Source organism: Eurosta solidaginis, chromosome 1, assembly GCF_040869045.1.
Source record: "Eurosta solidaginis isolate ZX-2024a chromosome 1, ASM4086904v1, whole genome shotgun sequence".
Classification (NCBI taxonomy): domain Eukaryota; kingdom Metazoa; phylum Arthropoda; class Insecta; order Diptera; family Tephritidae; genus Eurosta; species Eurosta solidaginis.
Genome location: NC_090319.1, coordinates 147,706,238 through 147,728,278, shown reverse-complemented (window position 1 = coordinate 147,728,278; position 22,041 = coordinate 147,706,238). Strand labels below are relative to the sequence as shown.

General features: G+C 38.8%; 1 protein-coding gene across 7 annotated transcripts in view; it reads left to right on the top strand.

Moving 5' to 3' along the window:
* LOC137236868 (uncharacterized) overlaps positions 1-22,041 on the top strand; it is a 1,561,671-nt gene that overhangs the window by 358,238 nt on the left and 1,181,392 nt on the right. The window contains exon 3 of one of the 7 annotated variants that reach the window (XM_067759925.1): positions 16,029-16,138. The exons of the other annotated variants lie outside the window; for them this stretch is intronic. The gene's annotated coding sequence lies outside the window, so the exon portion shown is untranslated. The remainder of the gene's footprint in view (positions 1-16,028; positions 16,139-22,041) is intronic. 7 annotated transcript variants of the gene reach the window in all.

Here is a 22,041-nt window from a genome sequence, read left to right as displayed (position 1 = left end):
ATATACACCGAAATGATGGTGGGCGGTACACCGGCATCGACAGTTGGCCGTCTCCTAACACCACCGACCGTGTTCGGATTGGTGGTCTCGGGAGCCTGCGAAAGATAAATATCCGATTTTCACGCCTCACACATGCGCCATCTTATATATATTTAAGTAAATATGCACGGAATTCAAAACCACGTACGTATATTTAATAACTTCTTTTCTTTTTCCACAGGAGAGCGAAACGTGAGGTCAACCATCTGGCGTGCAGTGCTTGCAGTCCGCATCTGCACTGCCTTATTTCGTTACAGCGCCTTACTGGACGTGCGATGACGTGGCGTTCCTTTTTTTCATTTTTTTTCTTTGTTGCTTACGGCAAGGGGTCGGTATGTTTAGGCCACAGGCCTAAATATATCTCCTCCCCCCCCCCCCCCCTCGTAACATAATTTTCTTAAGTTTATTTTCCTTCGTTTACTACCACCCAAATATGCTTGTGATCACTAATACACACTGTGATCTGTGAGTGGTAGTACGTATGTACCTTAGATTTTTACCGCTGTGAGCCCACGGTACAGCAACTTTGTTGCCGGGAAACCTAACGAAGGAGCTGTATCGTGGGTTCATCGGCTCATGTCGCAAAGAGGCTCGTCCTCTTTGAATCCAGCAGCCAGCAAAAGTACACGTAATCTCACGTTCACGAAAGTGCAAATTTTCAAAATTATTATCACATACCATTTTCCACAACATTTGTTAAACCAATTCTTAACACTTGTTGTATTTCTATACAGTTAAAAAAAAAGCCATTTGTAATTCCATTTATTCACGAAACCTTTCTTGTGTTCTTATTCTCTTCCTTTTTGCCTAAACCTATACTACAATATTTATTCATACAGTTTTGAACAAATTTTATTAAATTAGTTGAATATATATATTATACCCCATCTTACGTAAATGTATGTACATGTATTTTCAGCTGACTTTAAAAAACAGAGCACTTTTGTCCAGCAAAACAACAGTGATAATTCGATAGAAACCTTATTGTTTTAATTGCTTTACCACTTTCCGTGACATCTTCATATAAATAAAATTAATTAAAGGTTACACGAATACAAATTTATGAATTAGGACATTTTCTTTCAATTTTTCTTTTTGGTTATAATTCAAAGCCAAATGTACCAGTATTTAGAACATAAATGACTGGTAAAATGTTAGCCTTCGTTTTAGTCGTCTATTTCGGTTTGTCAATGCCAGTGTTCTTCCCGCAGGTACATTCGGTATTGATTTGTGCGTTCCATGCGTTCCACCAACCTTTGCCAGGCCTACTGTCTTTGACCTTCGTGGTCTTTGTCGAGTCTCCTCCACCAGCACTCGCTTACTGCTGAACCCTCTCTCAAAACTGTAGTTAAGCGGTACAACCTGTTCTTATATTGCATATTCCTTCTATGCATATCGATCCTGATGCCATGGGCAACTAAGAAATCCACTCCCAATATGACTTCATCAAAGATCTCTGCCACAACGAATTTGTGTAGAACCATGACCTTCCCAATTAAGATTTCACATACCACTTCTCCCTGGGCTTAGTTATTCTCGCCAGTGACCGAACGCAATCTTGCTGCTTAGGCTTTACTCTACTGTTTATCAAATCAGATCGGATTAAGGAATGAGATTGCCACCCACATTTCCTCTGACGGTAAGACTGCTCTATTTTCGTCCGATTTATGACATAGATATCACAGGACATTCAATAGCTGGAGAAAGTTCTCGATCTTTACATCTGGCTCGCTCTTACTCATCTCCTCCAACTTTGTACTTAAGACCACCCATGCTTTTGGAACCATTAGGGTCAAAACCGCAATAACGTGCAATGCGACCTGTCTTCCCGCATTTGAAGCATTTGATAACTCTTTCACTCCGCTTTTGCGATCCTTTCAGTGCCTCCAATATTGTGTTCACCCAGTCTGGCCTTCCTACTTCCACACGGCGTGCGTTGAAAGCTGGCTTACACAGAAGCAATGCTGTTTCCTGAATCAGAGCATGTGATGCCGTTTCTCCGAATGTAGGTTTTGGGTTTGCGTATGGCGCGTATATGGGTGTGTATGTGTGAGTAACAACTTCAGCTGATGGCTACATGTGTATGTGTGTGATATCTCTTCACCTCGAGCTGCTAGTTATGTGTGTGCATGTACATAAGATTGGCTGCTTACTGTATTTGTGTTGTAATTTTTTACTAACAGCGTAATGAAGCTAATATTCGTCACAGTATGGAAAAAAAATTTGAAATGATAAGTTTTGATGATATAATTTATCTATTTACTTCCTCAAAGGCCAGGAATATTTGCACATATATATTAGTTTTACTAATTTGAGTCTACTTATTGATGATACCTTTCCTACGGCTTTATTGGTTTATTATTATATTATATAAAGGTGTCTAAGTTTGGGTGTATTCAGCGTGAGCTTCAATTGTACATTTCATTTCAGGTAAATTACTTTTGCTAATTTATAGCTTATTATTCTAATCTGCGACCCATTTAAATTTGTTTTATATATAAGTTGCCGTGCTCTTTAACCGATCCCGCCCAATTTTACTAGAAATATAAGGAAAATATGTGTACATAATTTCATTACAATATATTAAATTTTCTTCGAGTTATGGCTCCCGAATAATAAAAAATTGCTTAGTCATAAAAGGGGCGGTGCCACACCCAATTTCAAAATTTTAGTGTTTTCCAATTTAATGTTATAATTCAATTTAGAAAGTAAATTCTATTGATACAAAGCTCTTTTTCGCTAAGATATAGCTTATTATTTTCGTCTACGATCCTTTTAAAAATCTTTTATACAAAAGTGGGCGTGGTCTTTAACAGATCTTGTCCATTTTGTCTAGAAATATTTCTTGCTATAGGGAAAATTTTTGTACCTAATTTTATTAGGTTAGGTTAGAGTCGCCACCGGTGCGAGCACCAGTGCACTTAGGCCCATAAAGGTCCCGTTGTGAATGGAGATCCCAGAGATTTCTTCTTATTGTGCCAAAGCGTCTTTGCAGCTTCAGCAGTAAACATTATAGGGAGCACCCAGCCGCCGCGGATGCCTCCCGACTACTATGTGGCCGGTTATAAGTCTAGCCACCAGAGATATGTCCCCCCTTGGAAGAAGAAGGAGACGTCTCGTGCGTCTCTCGTCCAATTCAGGCCACACGAGCTTAGTGTGGTAGCAGGATTCAAGATAGCTCGATCTCACACCCGCTTCCCTAAGGAAACTCCCTTTCAAAGTGAGCTTTCAGGTAGCGAGCGGCATGCTCAATCCCTTCCAAGACGACGAAAGCGGAACGTATGTGCCCCCTCTTTCAAGTTCGTCAGTCGTCGCATTGTCCGGTACATCCGAGTGTACAGGCACCCATACCAGACTAAGGGAAGTTTGCTCAGTGATCTCGTTGAGAGATTTGCAGCTCTTATCTACTCTCCTGGACTTAAATGAGACCGATCCAAGTGCTTATAGTGCAGCCTGGCTGTCAGACTAAATACAAATGTGGTTATAGCCGTGAACAGCATTTCTCAGGTGCTCGACGGCCTCGTCAAAAGCAGCCACATCCGCCTGAAATACGCTGCAATGATCGGGTAGGCTAAAGGATAGATTCCACCCTAGTTGAGGTACAAAAACACCGCTACTCAACTTATTATCCATTTTGCAGCCAACAGTATATATCTGCAGCCTATCACTCAGGTCCGGCAGCTCCCTCAACCAATAATCCCTGTCCGGAATAACAACCTCGTACTTCATATCGAAAAAGACATTCGGAGCGCAAAAGTCCGACGAAGGCGAATCCAGATTCTTAAGGATGGCTGTATGGCCATCCACATTGTCTCTCCAGTCGGTTAACTCTCGCAGCCGCAGAGCAGAAAAGGCCGCACATTTCTTGGCCATTAAATCTATTGGCAACACATTAAAAAGAGTATCAGGGCCTACGCAGGAGTGCGTACAGCGCCCGCCACGCAGCCTAGAGCACTTCTTTGTACCTTCTGGAATACTTGTAGGTTCGATTTTGTATCTAAGTTCTTCCACCAGACCAAAGCCCCGTATAGAAGGATTGGTCTAACCACAGCAGTGTAGAGTCATACGGTAATATCCTGTGATAATCCCCCTCTTCGCGCAACTGCACCACTACAGCTGTACAGTGCCACCGTTGCTTTTTTCACACGCTCTTGGCCATTAAATCTATTGGCAACACATTAAAAAGAGTATCAGAGCCTACGCAGGAGTGGTGCGTACAGCGCCCGCCACGCAGACTAGAGCACTTCTTTGTACCTTCTGGAATACTGGTAGGTTCGATTTTGTATCTAAGCTCGTCCACCAGACCAAAGCCCCGTATAGAAGGATTGGTCTAACCACAGCAGTGTAGAGTCATAGGGTAATATCCGGTGATAGTCCCCGTCTTCGCGCAACAGCACCCTTACAGCTGTACAGTGCCACCGTTGCTTTTTTCACACGCTCCTGAGCGTTTTCCCTCCAGGATAGTTTTCTATCCAAAATTACTCTTAGGTACTTGGCAGAGTCCCTCAACATCAGGGTAGTACCCGCTAGAACCGGCAGCTGCAACGCAGGTATCTTATATTTCCTAGTGAACAGATCCAGTTCAGTTTTGGCTGAATTTACCGATAGACCTATACTCCTGGTCCAGTTCTCCACCAGTATATGCTTAGTTCAGATCAAGTTCAGTTTTGGCTGAATTTACCGATAGGCCTTTACTCCTGGTCCAGTTCTCCACCAGTATAAGCTTAGTTTGCATTGGATCGCATAGTGTCTGCGGAAACTTCCCGCTAACTAACAGCGCGAGGTCATCTGCATATGCGATTAACTTGCCGCTACCGTCCTTCTCAAGAAGAACCAAGAACTCATTAAGGGTGGCAACCCCTAGAAGTGGAGAAAGTACCCCACCCTCTGAGGTGCCTCTCCGTATATGTTTGACCACCATTGAGCCTGCGAGGTCGGCATGCACTTTTCTTCGCAGCAGTAACTGCTGAACGAGTTTCACTAGCCCCGAATCGGCCCGAAGCCGATCAGTGCATCAGTTATCGCAGAGGGCGTAACATTGTTGAAAGCTCCCTCAATGTCGAGAAAAGCTATGAGTTAGAAGTTCTTATTTGCCAAGGATTTCTCGATCTGGGAGACGACCGCATTCAAGGCCGTTTCCGTGGACTTCCCTTTCATGTACGCATGCTGGGATGCCGATAACTTTCCCTCCAAGGACTCCCTTAGTGTAGAATCCATTAATCTCACGAGTGTCTTCAGCTGGAAGGAAGACAGACACATCGGTCTGAAGTCTTTAGGGGTCACGTGACAAGTCCTTCCAGCTTTTGGTATAAAGGTGACCCCGGAATCGTTCCAACCCTGTGGAATATGGTATGAGCACAATTTTGTTAAGATCCGTTAATTTTTCTTCGAGTTATCGCTCCCGAAATATAGAAAATTGCTTAGTCATAAAAGGGGCGGTTCCACGCCCATTTTTTAAAATTTGAAGTTTTTCCTATTTATTGTTATAAACCCACTTGGGAAATGAAACACCATTGATATAAAGCTCTTTTTTGCAAAGATATAGCTTATTTTATTCATCCACGACCCCTTTAAAAATATTTCATATAAAAGTGGGCGTGGTCCTTAGTCCATTTCGTTAATTTTTCTTCAAAGAATTCCTTATAGTAAAGGCAACCCCTCTGCCGAATTTTGTTACGATAGGTTTAACGATTTTTGAATTATGATTAATAATATTTGTAAAATTGATTTTATCACAAGTGGGCGGTACCACGCCCACTTTAAAAACATTTTTTTAAATTTTTATTAAGAGTCTCAATATCAGTCCACATGTCAAATTTCAACCTTCTAGGTGTATTATTTATTAAATAATCAGGTTTTTTGTGTTTTCCAAAATGTTATATATATAAAAAGTGGGCTTGGTTTTCATCCGATTTCGATCAATAACAATCTACTCTGGGTCCAGATAAGCTCGTGTCCAAATTTGGTAAAGATATCTTAATAATTACTCGAGTTATCGTGTTAAAGGACGGATGGACGGACAGACGGACGGACATGGCTCAATCAAATTTTTTTTCGATACTTATGATTTTGATATATGGAAGTCTATATCTATCTCATTTCCTTTATACCTGTACAACCAACCGTTATCCAATCAAAGTTAATATACTCTGTGGGCAAAGCACGCTGAGTATAAAAAATATTTTGCCCCGGGGGCAAAAAAACCTCACTACGCTATTGGTCGTAGTTAAATAATATAAGCAATATTTTTGCTAAAAAGAGCTTTATTTCAATGGTATTTCTTTCCCAAGTGGAATGATAACAAACAAGTAAGGAAGGCTAAGTTCGGGTGTAACCGAACATTACATACTCAGTTGAGAGCTATGGAGACAAAATAAGGGGAAATCACCTCGTAGTAAAATGAACCTAGGCTAACCATGGAATGTGTTTGGATGACATGTGTTTCAAATGGAAGGTATTAAAGAGTATTTTAAGAGGGAGTGGGCCATAGTTCTATAGATGGACGCCATTTAGGGATATCGCCATAACGGTGGACCAGGGCTGACTCTAGAATTTGTTTGTACGATATGGGTATCAAATGAAAGTGTTAACGAGTATTTTAAAAGGTAGTGGGCCTAAGCTCTATAGGGGGACGCCTTTTTTAGATATCGCCATAAAGGTGGACCAGGGGTGACTCTAGAATTTGTTTGTACGATATGGGTATCAAATGAAAGGTGTTAATGAGTATTTTATAAGGGAGTGTGCCTAAGTTCTATAGGTGGACGCCTTTTCGAGATATCGCCATAAAGGTGGAGCAGGGGTGACTCTTGAATTTGTTTGTACGATATGGGTATCAAATGAAAGGTGTTAATAAGTATTTTAAAAGGGAGTGGGCCTTTGTTCTATGGGTGGACGCCTTTTCGAGATATCGCCATAAACGTGGACCAGGGGTGGCTCTAGAATGTGTTTGTACAATATGGGTATCAAACGAAAGGTGTTAATGAGTATTTTAAAAAGAAGTGGGCCTTAGTTCTATGACAGGGGTGACTCTAGAATTTGTTTGTACGATATGGGTATCAAATGAAAGGTGTTAATGAGTATTTTAAAAGGGCGTGGGCCTTAGTTCTATAGGTGGACGCCTTTTGGAGATATCACCATAAAGGTGGACCAGGGGTGACTCTAGAATTTGTTTGTACGATATGGGTATCAAATGAAAAGTGTTAATGAGTATTTTAAAAGGGAGTGGGCCTTAGTTCTATAGGTGGACGCCTTTTCGGAATATCGTTATAAAGGTGGATCAGGGTTGAGTCTAGAATGCTTTTGTACAAAATGGGTATCAAACGAAATGTGTTAATAAGCATTTTAAAAGGGAATGGACCTTAGTTCTATGGATGGACGCCTTTTCGGGATATCGCCATTAACGTGGACCAGGGGTGACTCTAGAATGCTTTTGTGTAATATGGGTATCAAACGAAAGGTGTTAATAAGTATTTTAAAAGGGAATGGGCCTTAGTTCCATGGGTGGACGCCTTTTCGGGATATCAACATAATCGTGGACCAGGGGTGACTCTAGAATGCGTTGGTACAATATGGATATCAAATGAAAAGTGTTAATGAGTATTTTAAAAGGGAGTGGGCCTTAGTTCTATAGGTGGACGCCTTTTCGAGATATCGCCATAAAGGTGGCCCAGGAGTGACTCCAGAATGCGTTTGTACAATATGGGTATCAAACGAAAGGTGTTAATGAGTATTTTAAAAAGAAGTGGGCCTTAGTTCTATGACAGGGGTGACTCTAGAATTTGTTTGTACGATATGTGTATCAAATGAAAGGTGTTAATGAGTATTTTAAAAGGGAGTGGGCCTTAGTTCTATAGGTGGACGCCTTTTCGAGATATCGCCATAAAGGTGGCCCAGGAGTGACTCCAGAATGCGTTTGTACAATATGGGTATCAAACGAAAGGTGCTGATGAGTATTTAAAAAAACAGACTGGACCTTAGTTCTATGGGTGGACGCCTTTTCGAGATATCGCCATAAAGGTGGACCAGGGCCGACTCTATAATTTGTTTGTACGATACGGGTATCAAATGAAAGGTGTTAATAAGTATTTTAAAAGGGAGTGGGCCTTAGTTCTATAGGTGGACGCCTTTTCGAGATATCGCCATAAAGGTGGACCAGGGGTGACTCTAGAATTTGTTTGTACAATATGGGTATCAAACGAAAGGTGTTAATGAGTATTTTAAAAGGGTGTGGGCCTTAGTTCTATAGGTGGACGCCTTTTCGAGATATCGCCATAAAGGTGGACCAGGGGTGACTCTAGAATTTGTTTGTACGATATGGGCATCAAATGAAAAGTGTTAATGAGTATTTTAAGACGTGGACCAGGGGTGACTCTAGAATGCGTTTGTACGATATGGGTATCAAATTAAAAGTATTAATGTGGGTTTTAAAAGGGAGTGGTTTTAGTTGTATATGTGAAGGCGTTTTCGAGATATCGAAAAAAATGTGGACCAGGGTGACCCAGAACAACATCTGTCGGGTACCGCTAATTTATTTATATATGTATTACCACGAACAGTTATCCTTCCAAGATTCCAAGGGCTTTTGATTTCGCCCTGCAAAACTTTTTCATTTTCTTCTACTTAATATGGTAAGTGTCACACCCATTTTACAAAGTTTTTTTCTAAAGTTTTATTTTGCGTCAATAGACCAATCCAATTACCATGTTTCATCCCTTCTTTCGTATTTGGTATATTATTATGGCATTTTTTTCATTTTTAGTAATTTTAGATATCGAAAAAGTGGGCGTGGTCATAGTCGGATTTCGGCCATTTCTTACACCAATATAAAGTGAGTTCAGATAAGTACGTGAACTGAGTTTTGTAAAGATATATCGATTTTTGCTCAAGTTATCGTGTTAATGGCCGAGCGGAAGGACAGACGGTCGACTGTGTATAAAAACTGGACGTGGCTTCAACCGATTTCGCCCTTTTTCCCAGAAAAAAATACCGTCCTAGAATCTAAGCCTCTACCAAATTTCACAAGGATTGGTAATGTTTTGTTCGACATATGGCATTAAAAGTATCCTAGACAAATTAAATGAAAAAGGGCGTAGCCACGCCCATTTTGAAAATTTCTTTTATTTTTGTATTTTGTTGCACCATATCATTACTGGAGTTGAATGTTAACATAATTTACTTATATTACGTAAAGATATTAACTTTTCTTTTAAAAATTGACTTTAAAAAATTTTTTTGTTAAAAAGTGGGCGTGTTCGTTCTCCGATTTTGCTAATTTTTATTAAGCATACATATAGTAATAAGAGAAACGTTGCAAAACTTCTAAATTACCTTCTTTTAAAAGTGGGCGGCGCCACGCCCATTGTCCAAAGTTTTACTAGTTTTCTATTCTGCGTTATAAGTTCAACTCCCGTACCAAGTTTCATCGCCTTATCCTTATTTTGGTAATGAATTATCGCGCTTTTTCAATTTTTCGAAATTTTATTATTATTATTTTATTATAGTCCGATATCGTTCATTTAAAATAGCGATCTGAGATGAGTGCCCAGGAATCTACATACCAAATTTCATCAAGATACCTCAAAATTTACTCAAGTTATCATGTTAACGGACGGACGGACGGACATGGCTCAATCGAATTTTTTTTCGATATTGATGATTTTGATATATGGAAGTCTATATCTATCTCGGTTCCTTTATACCTGTACAACCAACCGTTACCCAATCAAAATTAATATACTCTGTGAGCTCTGCTAAACTGAGTATAAAAATAGGAAAAAATTAAATTTTTTTAAAATGGGCGCATTTTCTATGTATCGGGAGCCAAAACTCGAAGAAAAAGTAAGGAATCGTAATAAGATTGGGTACACATATTTTACTTATATTTATAGCAGGAAATGTTTCTGGAAGGAATTGTGGAGATCGGTTGAGGAACACGCCCACATTTATATAAAAGACATTTAAAAGGATCCCCTGCGGGTTAGGGGATTAGAATATACCCGCTGTAGGTATGCCTGTCGTAAGAGGCGATTAAAATACCAAATAGATTCAAAGGGTTGTATAGCGCAACCCTTTAAGGTTACCAGCGCAATATATAGCTTCTCCAAACCCAATTTTCAACCTCACTTATTCGTGGTGAATCCTGTTTCATTAACAGCCGAGGCTCTGGCGACCCCGAAATCCTCATGGATCTAGGGTATTGGAGGGCGGGATGGCCAGAAGGTCACATGTGGTCATAACAAATCGTTCCCGAGATGTTCGGGCTTGGTACTGGAACTTACCATATCTGCATCCGGCAAAGGACCATTAACATCGATAATACTTCCCAAGGCCTTCGGGGAGTGTCCTTATCGCTATAACAACAACAACAATAACAAAAACCTTTAAAAGGGTCGTAGACGAATATAATAAGCTTGCCCTTTGCGAAAAAGAGCTTAATAAAATGTATTTTTTTGTAAATGGAGTTATAATAAAAAATTTAAAAATATTAAAATAACTGAAAATGGGCGTGGCACTCCCCTATTTGACTAAGCAATTTTCTATGTTTCGGGAGTCATAACGATAAGAAAAATTAACATATCGGAATAAAATTGGGAATACATACTTTGTTTATAGCAGAAATATTTCTAGTAAGAATGAACGGGATGGGTTAAGGAACACGCCACACCCACTATTATGTAAAAGATATTTAAAAGGGTCGTAGACTAGAATAATAATCTATATCTAAGCGAAAAAGTTTTGTATCAATGATATTTCACTTACCAAGTTTTAGTGCAAGAGGAAATATAGAGACTTTTTTTAAATAAGCGGTGCCACGCCCCTTGTTCGATCAAGAATTACAAAATATTTCCTCGATCAAGAATTACAAAATAAGCCCCGAAAAAAATAAATCCCTCGTAACGAAATCCTTCTAGTAAAATGGCCTACACCAAATTTCAACATTCTAGGTGTATTATTTATTAAATAATCAGGTTTTTTGTGTTTTCCAAAATGGCTTACCTATCATCAGATTTCGGCCATTTTAATTGCGATAGGAGATGAGTACCAAGGAACCTATATACCAAGTTTCAATAAGATATCTCAATATATACTCAAGTTTTCGTGATCATAGACAGAGGGACGGACATACATACGACGGACGGACATGGCTAATTCAATTCCCATTTTCACCCTGAGTATTTTGATATATGGTAGTCGGCTACCCGAAATTTCTTAGGTCTCAAGTTCTGTTGCGAATACGCTATTTCGACAGACTTTGATGCCCTTTACTCATGTGCCAAGTGATTTTGTTGGAAAAATGTTTGTTCTATCTCATCAAGTACAAAACCCAATCCCAGTCCAAGTCCCAGTCGGCGCTGACCTAGTTCCCGGAAAAAAAGTTTCGCAAATACTAATCTAGGCAAAGGGCTACCTATATACCATATTTTGGGTAAATCGACCCCTGGTCACTTCCTGGAAAAAAACTATCCTAAGTACTAATCTAGGCAAATGACTACATATGTATATACCAGATTTCAGGCAAATCGAACCATGATTATATCGGTCCGTGGTCCACTTCCCTTAACGAAACATTTCCGGGCTGCTGTGATGTTATCCTCTGAATTTGAATGAAATCGGCCGAATGGTTTCAGAATCCATAAGCCACATACAAACATACATCCTTTTTTATAACTATAGAAGAAGAAGAAGAACAAATCCTTAGTGCACAAACAATTGCATATACCTATGTACATACAAACATACCAGAAACTAAAACTTTTGTTTAAGCATTCTACCACAATGTTTAAAATTTTTAACCAATGTGTATTTTTCAAAAGATGTATACATTCTTAATACATTCATTTTGTTGCATTAACTTGGCAGCATGTATAAATATTTACATATTCAAGCTGATGTGAACTGAAAATATATACATAAGTACATCCATTTCTCGGAGGTGCCAAAGAGAGCTAACACTAATAATCCGGCTTTTCCGAGAAGATGAGTGATGTGGCAAAGCAGTCACTGACGGTGGCGCTGGTTGTTCCTAGCAGTCCTTTCGGACAGATGACTACTGAAAGGTGGAGGTCTGTAGAAAGGGAGCTTATTAGCTTAATGCTTAAGATAATGCGGCGACAACCAAGTAAGCCCCTTCCAACCTTTGATTCGGGGGATGGTATAATGGTGTGAAGATGATAGCGTGCGACAATATCGCGAGCTTGCGGTGGCTGGAGGAAATGGTTCCAGACCTCCAAAGGCAAGGCACGAGCGCGCGGTTTGAGGTGGTATATAAAGCGCAAATCCCCACGGCACCAAAAGCTAAGGTATGTATACCATGCGTGATGAAGTCGGAGGATACACTGCGACTTCTGCAGAATCAGAACCCGAACATACCGACACAGGATTGGCCTACGGAGGAAGGTCAGTGCTACATCTTCCAAATAAACAAGCATGCAGAAGATATATTGTACACGCAGCTTGGCAAAATGTCCTTTGGTACAGGAAAAATTTACATGCGGCGCAGGAAAAGATGTCCAGAGCATAACAATCCTAACACGCTAGAAGTGGGCGAAGTCGAAAAGGACCTCAAAATTCTAATAGAAAAGTGACATGCGGTGGTAGCCGAGGTCACCACGAAGGTGTTAGAAGAGGACCAACAGCCAGATGGTGCTGCGAGTCGCACAGAGGAACACCTGGCACATCATTTACGATCCGAGAAAAACAACCCCGAGGATACCAATCGCAATTTGCACTAAGTGGGAAAGGCTGTAGGGGGCCTAGAAAACCCTAAACCAAAAGGGCCAAGGAGGACAAAGACGTCACGACGAAGGTGCTGGAAGGGGACAAACAGCCCAATGGCGCTGCGAGTCTTACAGAAAACCTCCAACATAGTATAGGGGCGTCGAACGAACTCCTCCAAACCCTTGAGGAGGGTTCCTTTGACGTGGCGCTGATCCAGGAGCCGTGGCTCTCATCGGGGAGGAAATGCTTCTTGACACAGCGTGCGCGGATTTGGCGTTTACTACGCGCAAACGGAAGGACGGGTACGCTCTGTAGTCATGGTAAGGAAACAGCTGCATTTATATATGCTGCCTAATTACAATAAGGAAGACCTCGTAGTGGTGACCGTTGAGCAAAATAATTAGGAGGCATTTATCCTGGCATCCCGCTACATGGCCCATGCTGCGGAGGTGTTATGATTACTGACTTTTAATGGTAAGGCGGAGGTGGCATGTGGCATGGTTGCAAGCCCCTGCAGGCTCGTCGAATGGGGTGGGGTTTTGCACACTTGCCTTACCCGCAGTTATCTAAACAAAAAAAGTGGTTCATACCTAGAGGAGAATACATAAATAGAGGGAAAGTGGGAAATGGAAGAAAATAAGGAAAGAAGGCCCGTCCAGGGTCAGGGGGAATCTACCCACCCTCTTCGCGTATCTTACGCGAAGCCATGGGCGCCGTGCTGACTCCTCTAATTTTACGACGCCCCCAATACCTGACTCAAGTTCGTCTGTCTAAGGGTCCTTCACGTCATGGTAAGTTAGCCTTCCATTATCGAAATAAATTTAGTTTCAACCTTTCAAATTGGACAACGTTATAAACATTCTTTATTTAATTTTTAAATCCGCAAACAAAATAAGTATATGACACCCTAACCACTAGGCTTAAATCTACGTATATAAAAATTATCGCGAATAAAAGGAATACAAATGTTTTGACAATTCTGTTTAATAATAAAATGTATCTATATAAACAGAAAATATTATCGAAATTTTTAAATAATTCTTCTACAACGAATTCAACGACCAGTCAAGGTTGGAGCAAAAAAAAAAAAATATATACAAGAAAATTCAAACAAACGTGAATGAACAATACTGAGGGTTGCGTACAATTCGTCGCACCCTAATGTACTCTGTATTAGAAAGATACTTTGCTTCTACAAAAAAATCATTGTCATATCTTTCCTTCTAATAAACAGCAATGTATGAAAAAAAGGAAACCAAAACAGCCAAACTTAATGTAAATTCCTGACCGAGGCTAAGGCATTATGTACATAGTTATATATGTAGGTCAATGCTTGCATACGTACATATATATGTAGAGAGAAGAATATGTAATTTTTGTTTTTTTTTCCTTTTTTTTCGTTTTCTCACTCACCTGATCTCAGCACATCAGCATTGTAGGCGCCTTCAAGCTGTGGGGGACCTGTGAGGGAGGAAAATTTTACATACATATGTCTCTTCTTACTCGTACCAATACCATACGTTCATTGCCTAAGTAAGGTTCAATGGAATTTTACAATCGACTGACTCTACGCTCACTCACTCGCGGTAGCGGGCGTCGAGTAGGTCACAAAATTAAGCGGCCGAAAAAAAATCTCAGCAAAACTCAAGACAAAAAAGTAAGGAAGGCTAAGTTCGGGTGTAACCGAACATTACATACTCAGTTTAGAGCTGTGGAGACAAAGTAATGGAAAATCACCATGTTGTAAAAAGAACCTAGGGTAACCCTGGAATGTGTTTGTATGATATGTGTATCAAATGGAAGTGGGCCATAGTTCTATAAATGGACGCCATTTAGATATATCGCCATAAAGGTGGACCAGGCCTGACTCTAGAATTTGTTTGTACGATATGGGTACCAAATGAAATGTGTTAATGATAATTTTAAAAGGGAGTGGGCCTAAGTTCTATAGGTGGACGCCTTTTCGAGATATCGCCATAAAGGTGGACCAGGGGTGACTCTAGAATTTATTTTGTTCGATATGGGTATCAAATGAAATGTATTACTGAGTATTTTAAAAGGGCGTGGGCCTAAGTTCTATAGATGGACGCCTTTTCGATATATCGCCATAAAGATGGACCATGGGTGACTCTAGAATTTGTTTGTACGATATGAGTATCAAATGAAAGGTGTTAATGAGTATTTTAAGAGGGCGTGGGCCTTAGTTCTATATGTGGACGCCTTTTCGAGATATCGCCATAAAGGTGGACCGGGGGTGACTCTAGAATTTTTTTGTACTATATGGGTATCAAATGAAAGTGTTAATGAGTATTTTAAAAGGGAGTGGGCCTTAGTTCTATAGGTGGACGCCTTTTCGGAATATCGTTATAAAAGTAGACCAGGGTTGACTCTAGAGTGCTTTTGTACAATATGGGTATCAAACGAAAGGTGTTAATAAGTGTTTTAAAAGGGAGTGGGCCTTAGTTCTATGGGTGGACGCCTTTTCGGGATATCGCCATAAACGTGGACCAGGGGTGACTCTAGAATGCGTTTGTACAATATGGGTATCAAATGAAAGGTGTTAATGAGTATTTTAAAAGGGCGTGGACCTTAGTTCTATAGGTGGACGCCTTTTCAAGATATCGCCATAAAGGTGGACCAGGGGTGACTCTAGAATTTGTTTGTACGATATGGGTATCAAATGAAAGGTGTTAATGAGTATTTTAAAAAGGAGTGGGCCTTAGTTATATATGTGGACGCCTTTTTGAGATATCGCCATAAACGTGGACCAGGGGTGACTCTAGAATGTTAGAATGTGTTTGTACGATATCGGTATCAAATTAAAGGTATTAATGAGGGTTTTAAAAGGGAGTGGCCCTTAGTTGTATATTCATTCATTCATTCATTCATTTATTAGAAATTACATTAGTACAGTAAGATAATATATCTTTTATAGTACAAGAAACAGTGTCATGGATACGTATTTAACAAGATTGAATAAAATTTTGGAATAAAAAGGGATACAAGTATTACTAAAGTTAACCTAAGTGAATGATGTTATACAAAGTACAGTAGTAGTGATATAAAATATATGTAGATATAGTAGACATCTTAAAGACATTTAATTAAAACTATACTCAATGTAAACGACTTAGGAAAAAATTGAGTAAAAAAGAAAAAAAAAAAAAAAAAAAAAGAAAAAACAAAATGGTCAGATTAAGATTAATGTGTAGAGAAATAATTGAAAAGAATGCGCTTATAATTGCTTTGGTTTACATTGTTCCTTATTGCAGCTGGGATTGAGTTCGATATACGAATGGTGTTGACGAAAAACAGCCTTGCAGAGACAACAAAATTGAAGCTGGGTACAACTATACTACATGACCTGAGAGATCTAGCAAATGTGAGTTTTTCATATAAGTACGGTGTCGATTTAGTAGAAATCAACCCGAACAAGAAGATTACACTTCTAGCCTTCTGATAGGCAAATATGTCACATCCTTAAGAGTTGAGACCGCCACGCAGAAATATGATCGAACCTGCGTAACCCAAATACGTAGCGAGTTACCTGATTAAAGGCAATCTCAATTTTATGTGCAGAGCACGAATCTAATTTGTTGTAAACTAGCTCAGAGTAGGTTATTATTGGCAACATAAGCTGTACGGCAAGCTTTCTTCTAATATGAGGAGGCGTAAACGGTGCAGATTGCCTCAGATTGCGCAATGTACCATACACTTTACCAACAACAGAGTTGATATGGTCAACACAAGTTAGGTTTGAGTTAATTACGAAACCCAGATTCGTGATTTTAGTAACAGTTTGTAGAGCAGAATTACCAATGCATATAGTAGCAGTTAGTACATCGACGACCTTTTTCTCAGAAATAGGTAATACGAACGATTTATTAGCATTAATGCAAAGACTATTACTATTGGCCCAGTACTGCACGCATGATAGGTCATTATTTACTTTGACACAAAGTGTGCTTAGATTCGCGAAACTACCAGATAAATACATGTGTATATCATCTGCATACGCATGCATGCTCATGTGCTTACACACTGAAAAAATGTCGTTTATAAAAATACTAAATAATAAGGGCCCAAGGACCTTGGGATAAGTTTTACACACCCGACACTTCACTTCCTGTGTTGACAAATTGAACTCTTCCGGTTAAATAACTTTCCATTAACATCAAGGCGCTTTTAGTAAATCCGAAGTATAGCTGTAGTTTATAACAGAGCAACTCGTGGTCGACAAAGTCGAAAGCTTTTGAAAAGTCTAGTAAGCAGAGCAGGGTGAGCTGGTTATTAGCGAAGGGTATTCGGATATCATCGATTACTTTTAGTAATGCAGTTGCACAGCTGTGATTAGCTCTAAAACCCGACTGGTACGGCGAAAATAGATTATGCCTCAAAATATGTGAGTTGATTTGATCTGCTAGCAGCCTTTCAAAAACTTTAGATAATACTGGCAGAATGCTTATGGGTCGATAATCAGTGACTGAGCTCGCAGACCGTTTTTTAGGAACAGGTTTAACTATGGCACATTTCCACGACTCAGGAAAGCAAGATGTCGTAATGCAGTGGTTAAGAATGTGCGTAAGGGTACTCAACGCAAATGGTAAAATAATTTTTATAAATTTAATTGGTACACCATCCGTTCCAGTTGCGTTGGACTTTATTTTAAGAATACTTCTTACTACCTCACATTCAGTAACCGCAGTGAATTCGAATGGACTTCCAGAGAAACACACAGAACCATTTGGAACAAAATTACATAAGTCAACACCAACCACGGAACTATGCACAAACGCGTCATTAAGGGTATCTGCATTCAAAATACAATCTTGCCTTTTATTTCCATATATTCGAAGACTCTTTAAATTACGCCAAAGAGATTTAGGAGGTAATGAGGGATTTAGCCTTGAGGTGAAGAACTTACATTTTTGGTTTCTTATAATCCTAGTAGCAGTGTTTCTAGCGATTCTGTAGGCCTGCCATGCTACATCAGTTTTAATCCCCCTCCACGATTTGTATGCCTTATTGCCGTTATACCAGGGACAGGACCTATTTGTAGGGTTGCTATAGCGAGTGGGGACATGCTTGTTATAGGCGTCTAGAATCTTATTATTAAGAAACTCAAGTTTTTCGTTGGCAGTAACGAGGCGCAAACATTCACTGAAATCAAGAAAACGATAATCCCTAAAAGCAAAAGAGCTATTTGCGTCACAGCGGTCAAAGTTAAAGTCAAAGGAACAAAATATAAGGTCATGGTCTGATACAAATGGTATCTGGTAAAATTTTAGAACAACAGCCAAGTCAGAAACAATAAAATAATCAAGTAGACTAGGACAACAATTAATACCAAACCTTGTAGGAATATCCCGATTTACAACACTAAGACCAGTACCACAGAGGTTATTCAATAGACTGGAACTATACGAATCACGAACGAGGAGATTAACATTAAAGTCGCCACAAACAATTATGCTATCATAGGCTACAATGTGCGAGGACAAGGAAGAAAGTAACAAGTCATGACTATTAGTTTTATGGGGACTGTAAACGCATGACACAAGGACCTTTGTAGAAGCATCACGTAACTCAACAAACAAATACTCTGTACCGGGGCCCACCGATTTGCAAATAGGCTTCATATTTATATATTTATATATGTGAAGGCGTTTTTGAGATATCGACCAAAATGTGGACCAGGGTGATCCAGAACACCATCTGTCGGGTACCGCTAATTTATTTATATACTGAAACTGAAAACAAGTGATCGTGGGGCGCTCACTTTTAAATTTAATTAATAAGAATTTCTAAATTGTTATATCTCTAAAATGAACTGCTTGGTGTGCAAAGAATAAATCGAACGTAATAGTTCAAATAAAATTGATTGTTCAGATTGCATGAATTTCTTTCATTGCAAGTGTGTAAATATAAAAGCCGCGGATATCGAATTCTTCAAGGTAAACAACAAAAAATATCGCTGTGACAAATGCACTGCTATGCGTAGGAAAACACTGCAGGCAACAACAACGCCGGCTCATTATGCTAATGCTACAAGTGCATCAAATGGAAAAAAACAATATAGTGCATTTGAGTGCGCGCGAACCTGTGCGAACAAGGAACAGCAAAATAAGCAAAAACTGGGTGAGCAGCACAAAGCAACAAACATTTCGGAGCAGATAATAAATCTGAATTTGCCTGAAAAAGAAAACACGGTATGCGATAGCGAATTTAGGGAAAAGTTACTCTGCAGCTTTTATACGAAGAGATACTAAGCCTCAAACAAGTAAATATTGAATGTTTAAATACAATACAACAGTTGAGAGATGAAAATGCGTAGTTGAAACAAAGAGTGAATAAGCTTGAAAGTAGGTTGAATTGGAAAGAACAAAGCCAATTAGAGAGCTCGATCGAAGTTGTGGGTGTTCCGAATGTCAGCATAGAGAACGCAAAGGAATGTGTTGAGAAAATTCTCAGAGATGCTTTAAATGTGCAGGTATCTGAAAATGAAATTGAAAATATCAGCGTTAAGCACATCAATGCGCGACAATCCCAACCCTCCAATAATAACGTCAGTAGTATTGTTTGCATAAAGCTCAGATCAGTGGAAGTGAAGAAAAAAATTATGATGGCCAAACGGAATGCAGGGAAGAGTCTTAATACGTCGCTATATTCTGATACTAGCAACAGGAGAATTTATATAAATAATAGCTTTACTAATTATTATAGAGCTTTGTTCTTAGCTGCTAGTGAAGTAAAAAGGGAAAAAAAGTATAAATATTTATGGTTCAACAATTCGAAGCTTTTAATGAAAAAAATGAAAATGAAAGAGCTGTTATTGTAAAAACTTTCGATGATCTTCTTGAATTTAGCTAAACTAAATTTATTATTAGGTTTATTAAGTTTACACCTAATTAAATTATGAACACAAGATCAGTTTTTATAAATAACAGCCCTATAATAAATGTTGTTAATGACCCTTATTTATTAGCAACAAAGGACAACCAATTCACTGTTTTACATCAGAATGTGAGAAGTCTAAGGCGGAATTTTGACTCCTTAGTTTGTAATCTTGAATCCATTAGTAACCTTCCTGATATTTTATTTGTTTCTAAAATTTGGATCTTTTCTTACGAAGTAACGGATTACATCATTCCTAATTATAAATTTTTTGCTAATACCAATGACTCGTACTCCGCTGGCGGTGTTGGAGTTTTTATACGTGATTATTACGAATGTGAGGTTACATGCCTTAGTTTGACAAGCGCTGATATAATAAAAGTTTCTTTGAAGATATGCAATGTACCTTATACTTTTGTGTGTCTGTATAGATTTCATTGTCATCATTTCAAAGTTTTCCTGAGGAGTTTTCTTTTTTTTTAAATAATGAAAAAGCGTCTAAAATTTTTATTTTGGGATACTTTAATTTTGACCTATTAACAACTAACGTTTTATTAGATAGCTATCTTGCGCTTCTAGCAGACCATGGTTTACTTTCTTTCATTCAAGAGCCAACACGTTCAGACTCAGGGACCTGTATTGATCATCTATATGTTAGAGGGAATAATATGGGTGATAATATGTATATTGGAATAAACCTTGATCTTGGAATTTCCGATCATTGCATGACTGGTGTTCAGCTAAGGCATCTTAATGTAAATAGGCGAGTTAACAATACTATATTACCAGCCACAAGAAAAATAAATTTCAATGTCCTAAGTGAATCTCTTCGCCATGAAAATTGGGGAGCTGTTTTTGCTGAAAGCAACGTAAGCCGGGCTTACAATTTGTTCACAAAAACACTCACTGACTATATAAACTATGCAAGTATTTAATTTTTTCCTAACCGTAACACTTTACCTCTCAAACCTTGGATAAGTCATACCTTAGTGAAAAAGATTAATTTGAAGAATATGTTAAGGAACAAAAGAAATAAACATCCGATGAACACCAAGCTCAGGAAACGGGTACGTCGCTTGACATATAGATTAAATAAAGATATACGCAAAAGTCGCGATGAATATTTTCAACGTATAATAATTGCAGCAAATGGCAACTCAAAAAAGGAATGGGATGCTGTGAATAAAGTTATAAACCCTAGCTCTAAGAGAAAGCCTGACTCTATTTTGTTAAGTGTGGATGGTGTTGATGTCTCTGACTCTCTCGAAATTTCAAATGTATTTAATAACTTTTTTGTGAATGTAGGTATCGTCTCTGAAACGTTAAGCGATACAAATCATTTCATTTGCCAAGCAGATCCAATGTACGCAGAGTTCATACCTCCTAGTAGCAGCTTTTTCTTTGATCCCATCTCAGATTCAGAAATTCTTAATATTATCAAGAATTTAAACAATTCCGGTTCAAGTGGTATTGACAACATTTCGAATCGCGTGCTAACGAACATAGCTATTTATATTGTCGATATTTTAAAATATTTATTTAACTTAAGTATATCTTCGGGAGTTTTTCCAGAAGACTTAAAATGCGCCACCGTGATACCGCTTTTCAAAAAGGGTAACAAAAAAGACAAAAATAACTACAGGCCCATATCACTACTGTCGTCAGTATCAAAAGTTTTTGAAAAGCAGTGAAAAGTAGGATTTTAATTTATTTAAGTAAAATAAATTTTTTTAGGCCAATGCAATTTGGATTTAGGTCTGGACTGTCAACTGAAGACGCTCTTCTTGACTTTTGTTCTTCTATTTACAAAGCGTTTGATATGGTAGATCACAGTATTTTAATGAATAAGCTCAGTTCGGCTGGTTTTCGTGGTAACTTTCTTAGTTGGCTTTAGTCATACTTAACGAGCAGAGTTCAGAGAGTTAAAGTTAGTAATATTCTAAGCGAACCCAGATCTATAAACTTAGGTGTACCACAGGGTTCGGTTCTTGGCCCAATTTTGTTTTTAATTTACATAAATTCGGTATTCTCATTGCCTTTAATTGGTGATCTTAATGCTGATATTAACCACGCTGTCTTTTTGTTAAGAACTTGGTTCGCAACCCATAAACTCGTGGTAAGCAGTAAAACAAAGTTAATATATTTTAACTTAAGTGGAAGGGAACCAGCAAGGAACGATATTATCTTTCATGCTTCCAATTGCAAGAGACACAAATTGTGCGCTAATAATTGTTCTCAACATAGCACTACACTCAGTTTTAACGAGGCAATAAACTGTGTCAGTAAATGCTTTAAGATCGAAATTGTCTCAAATTTCAAATATTTAGGAGTTATAATTGACCAAAATTTAAGTTGGTCATCGCATATATCTGCTATGAAGGTTTATATGCT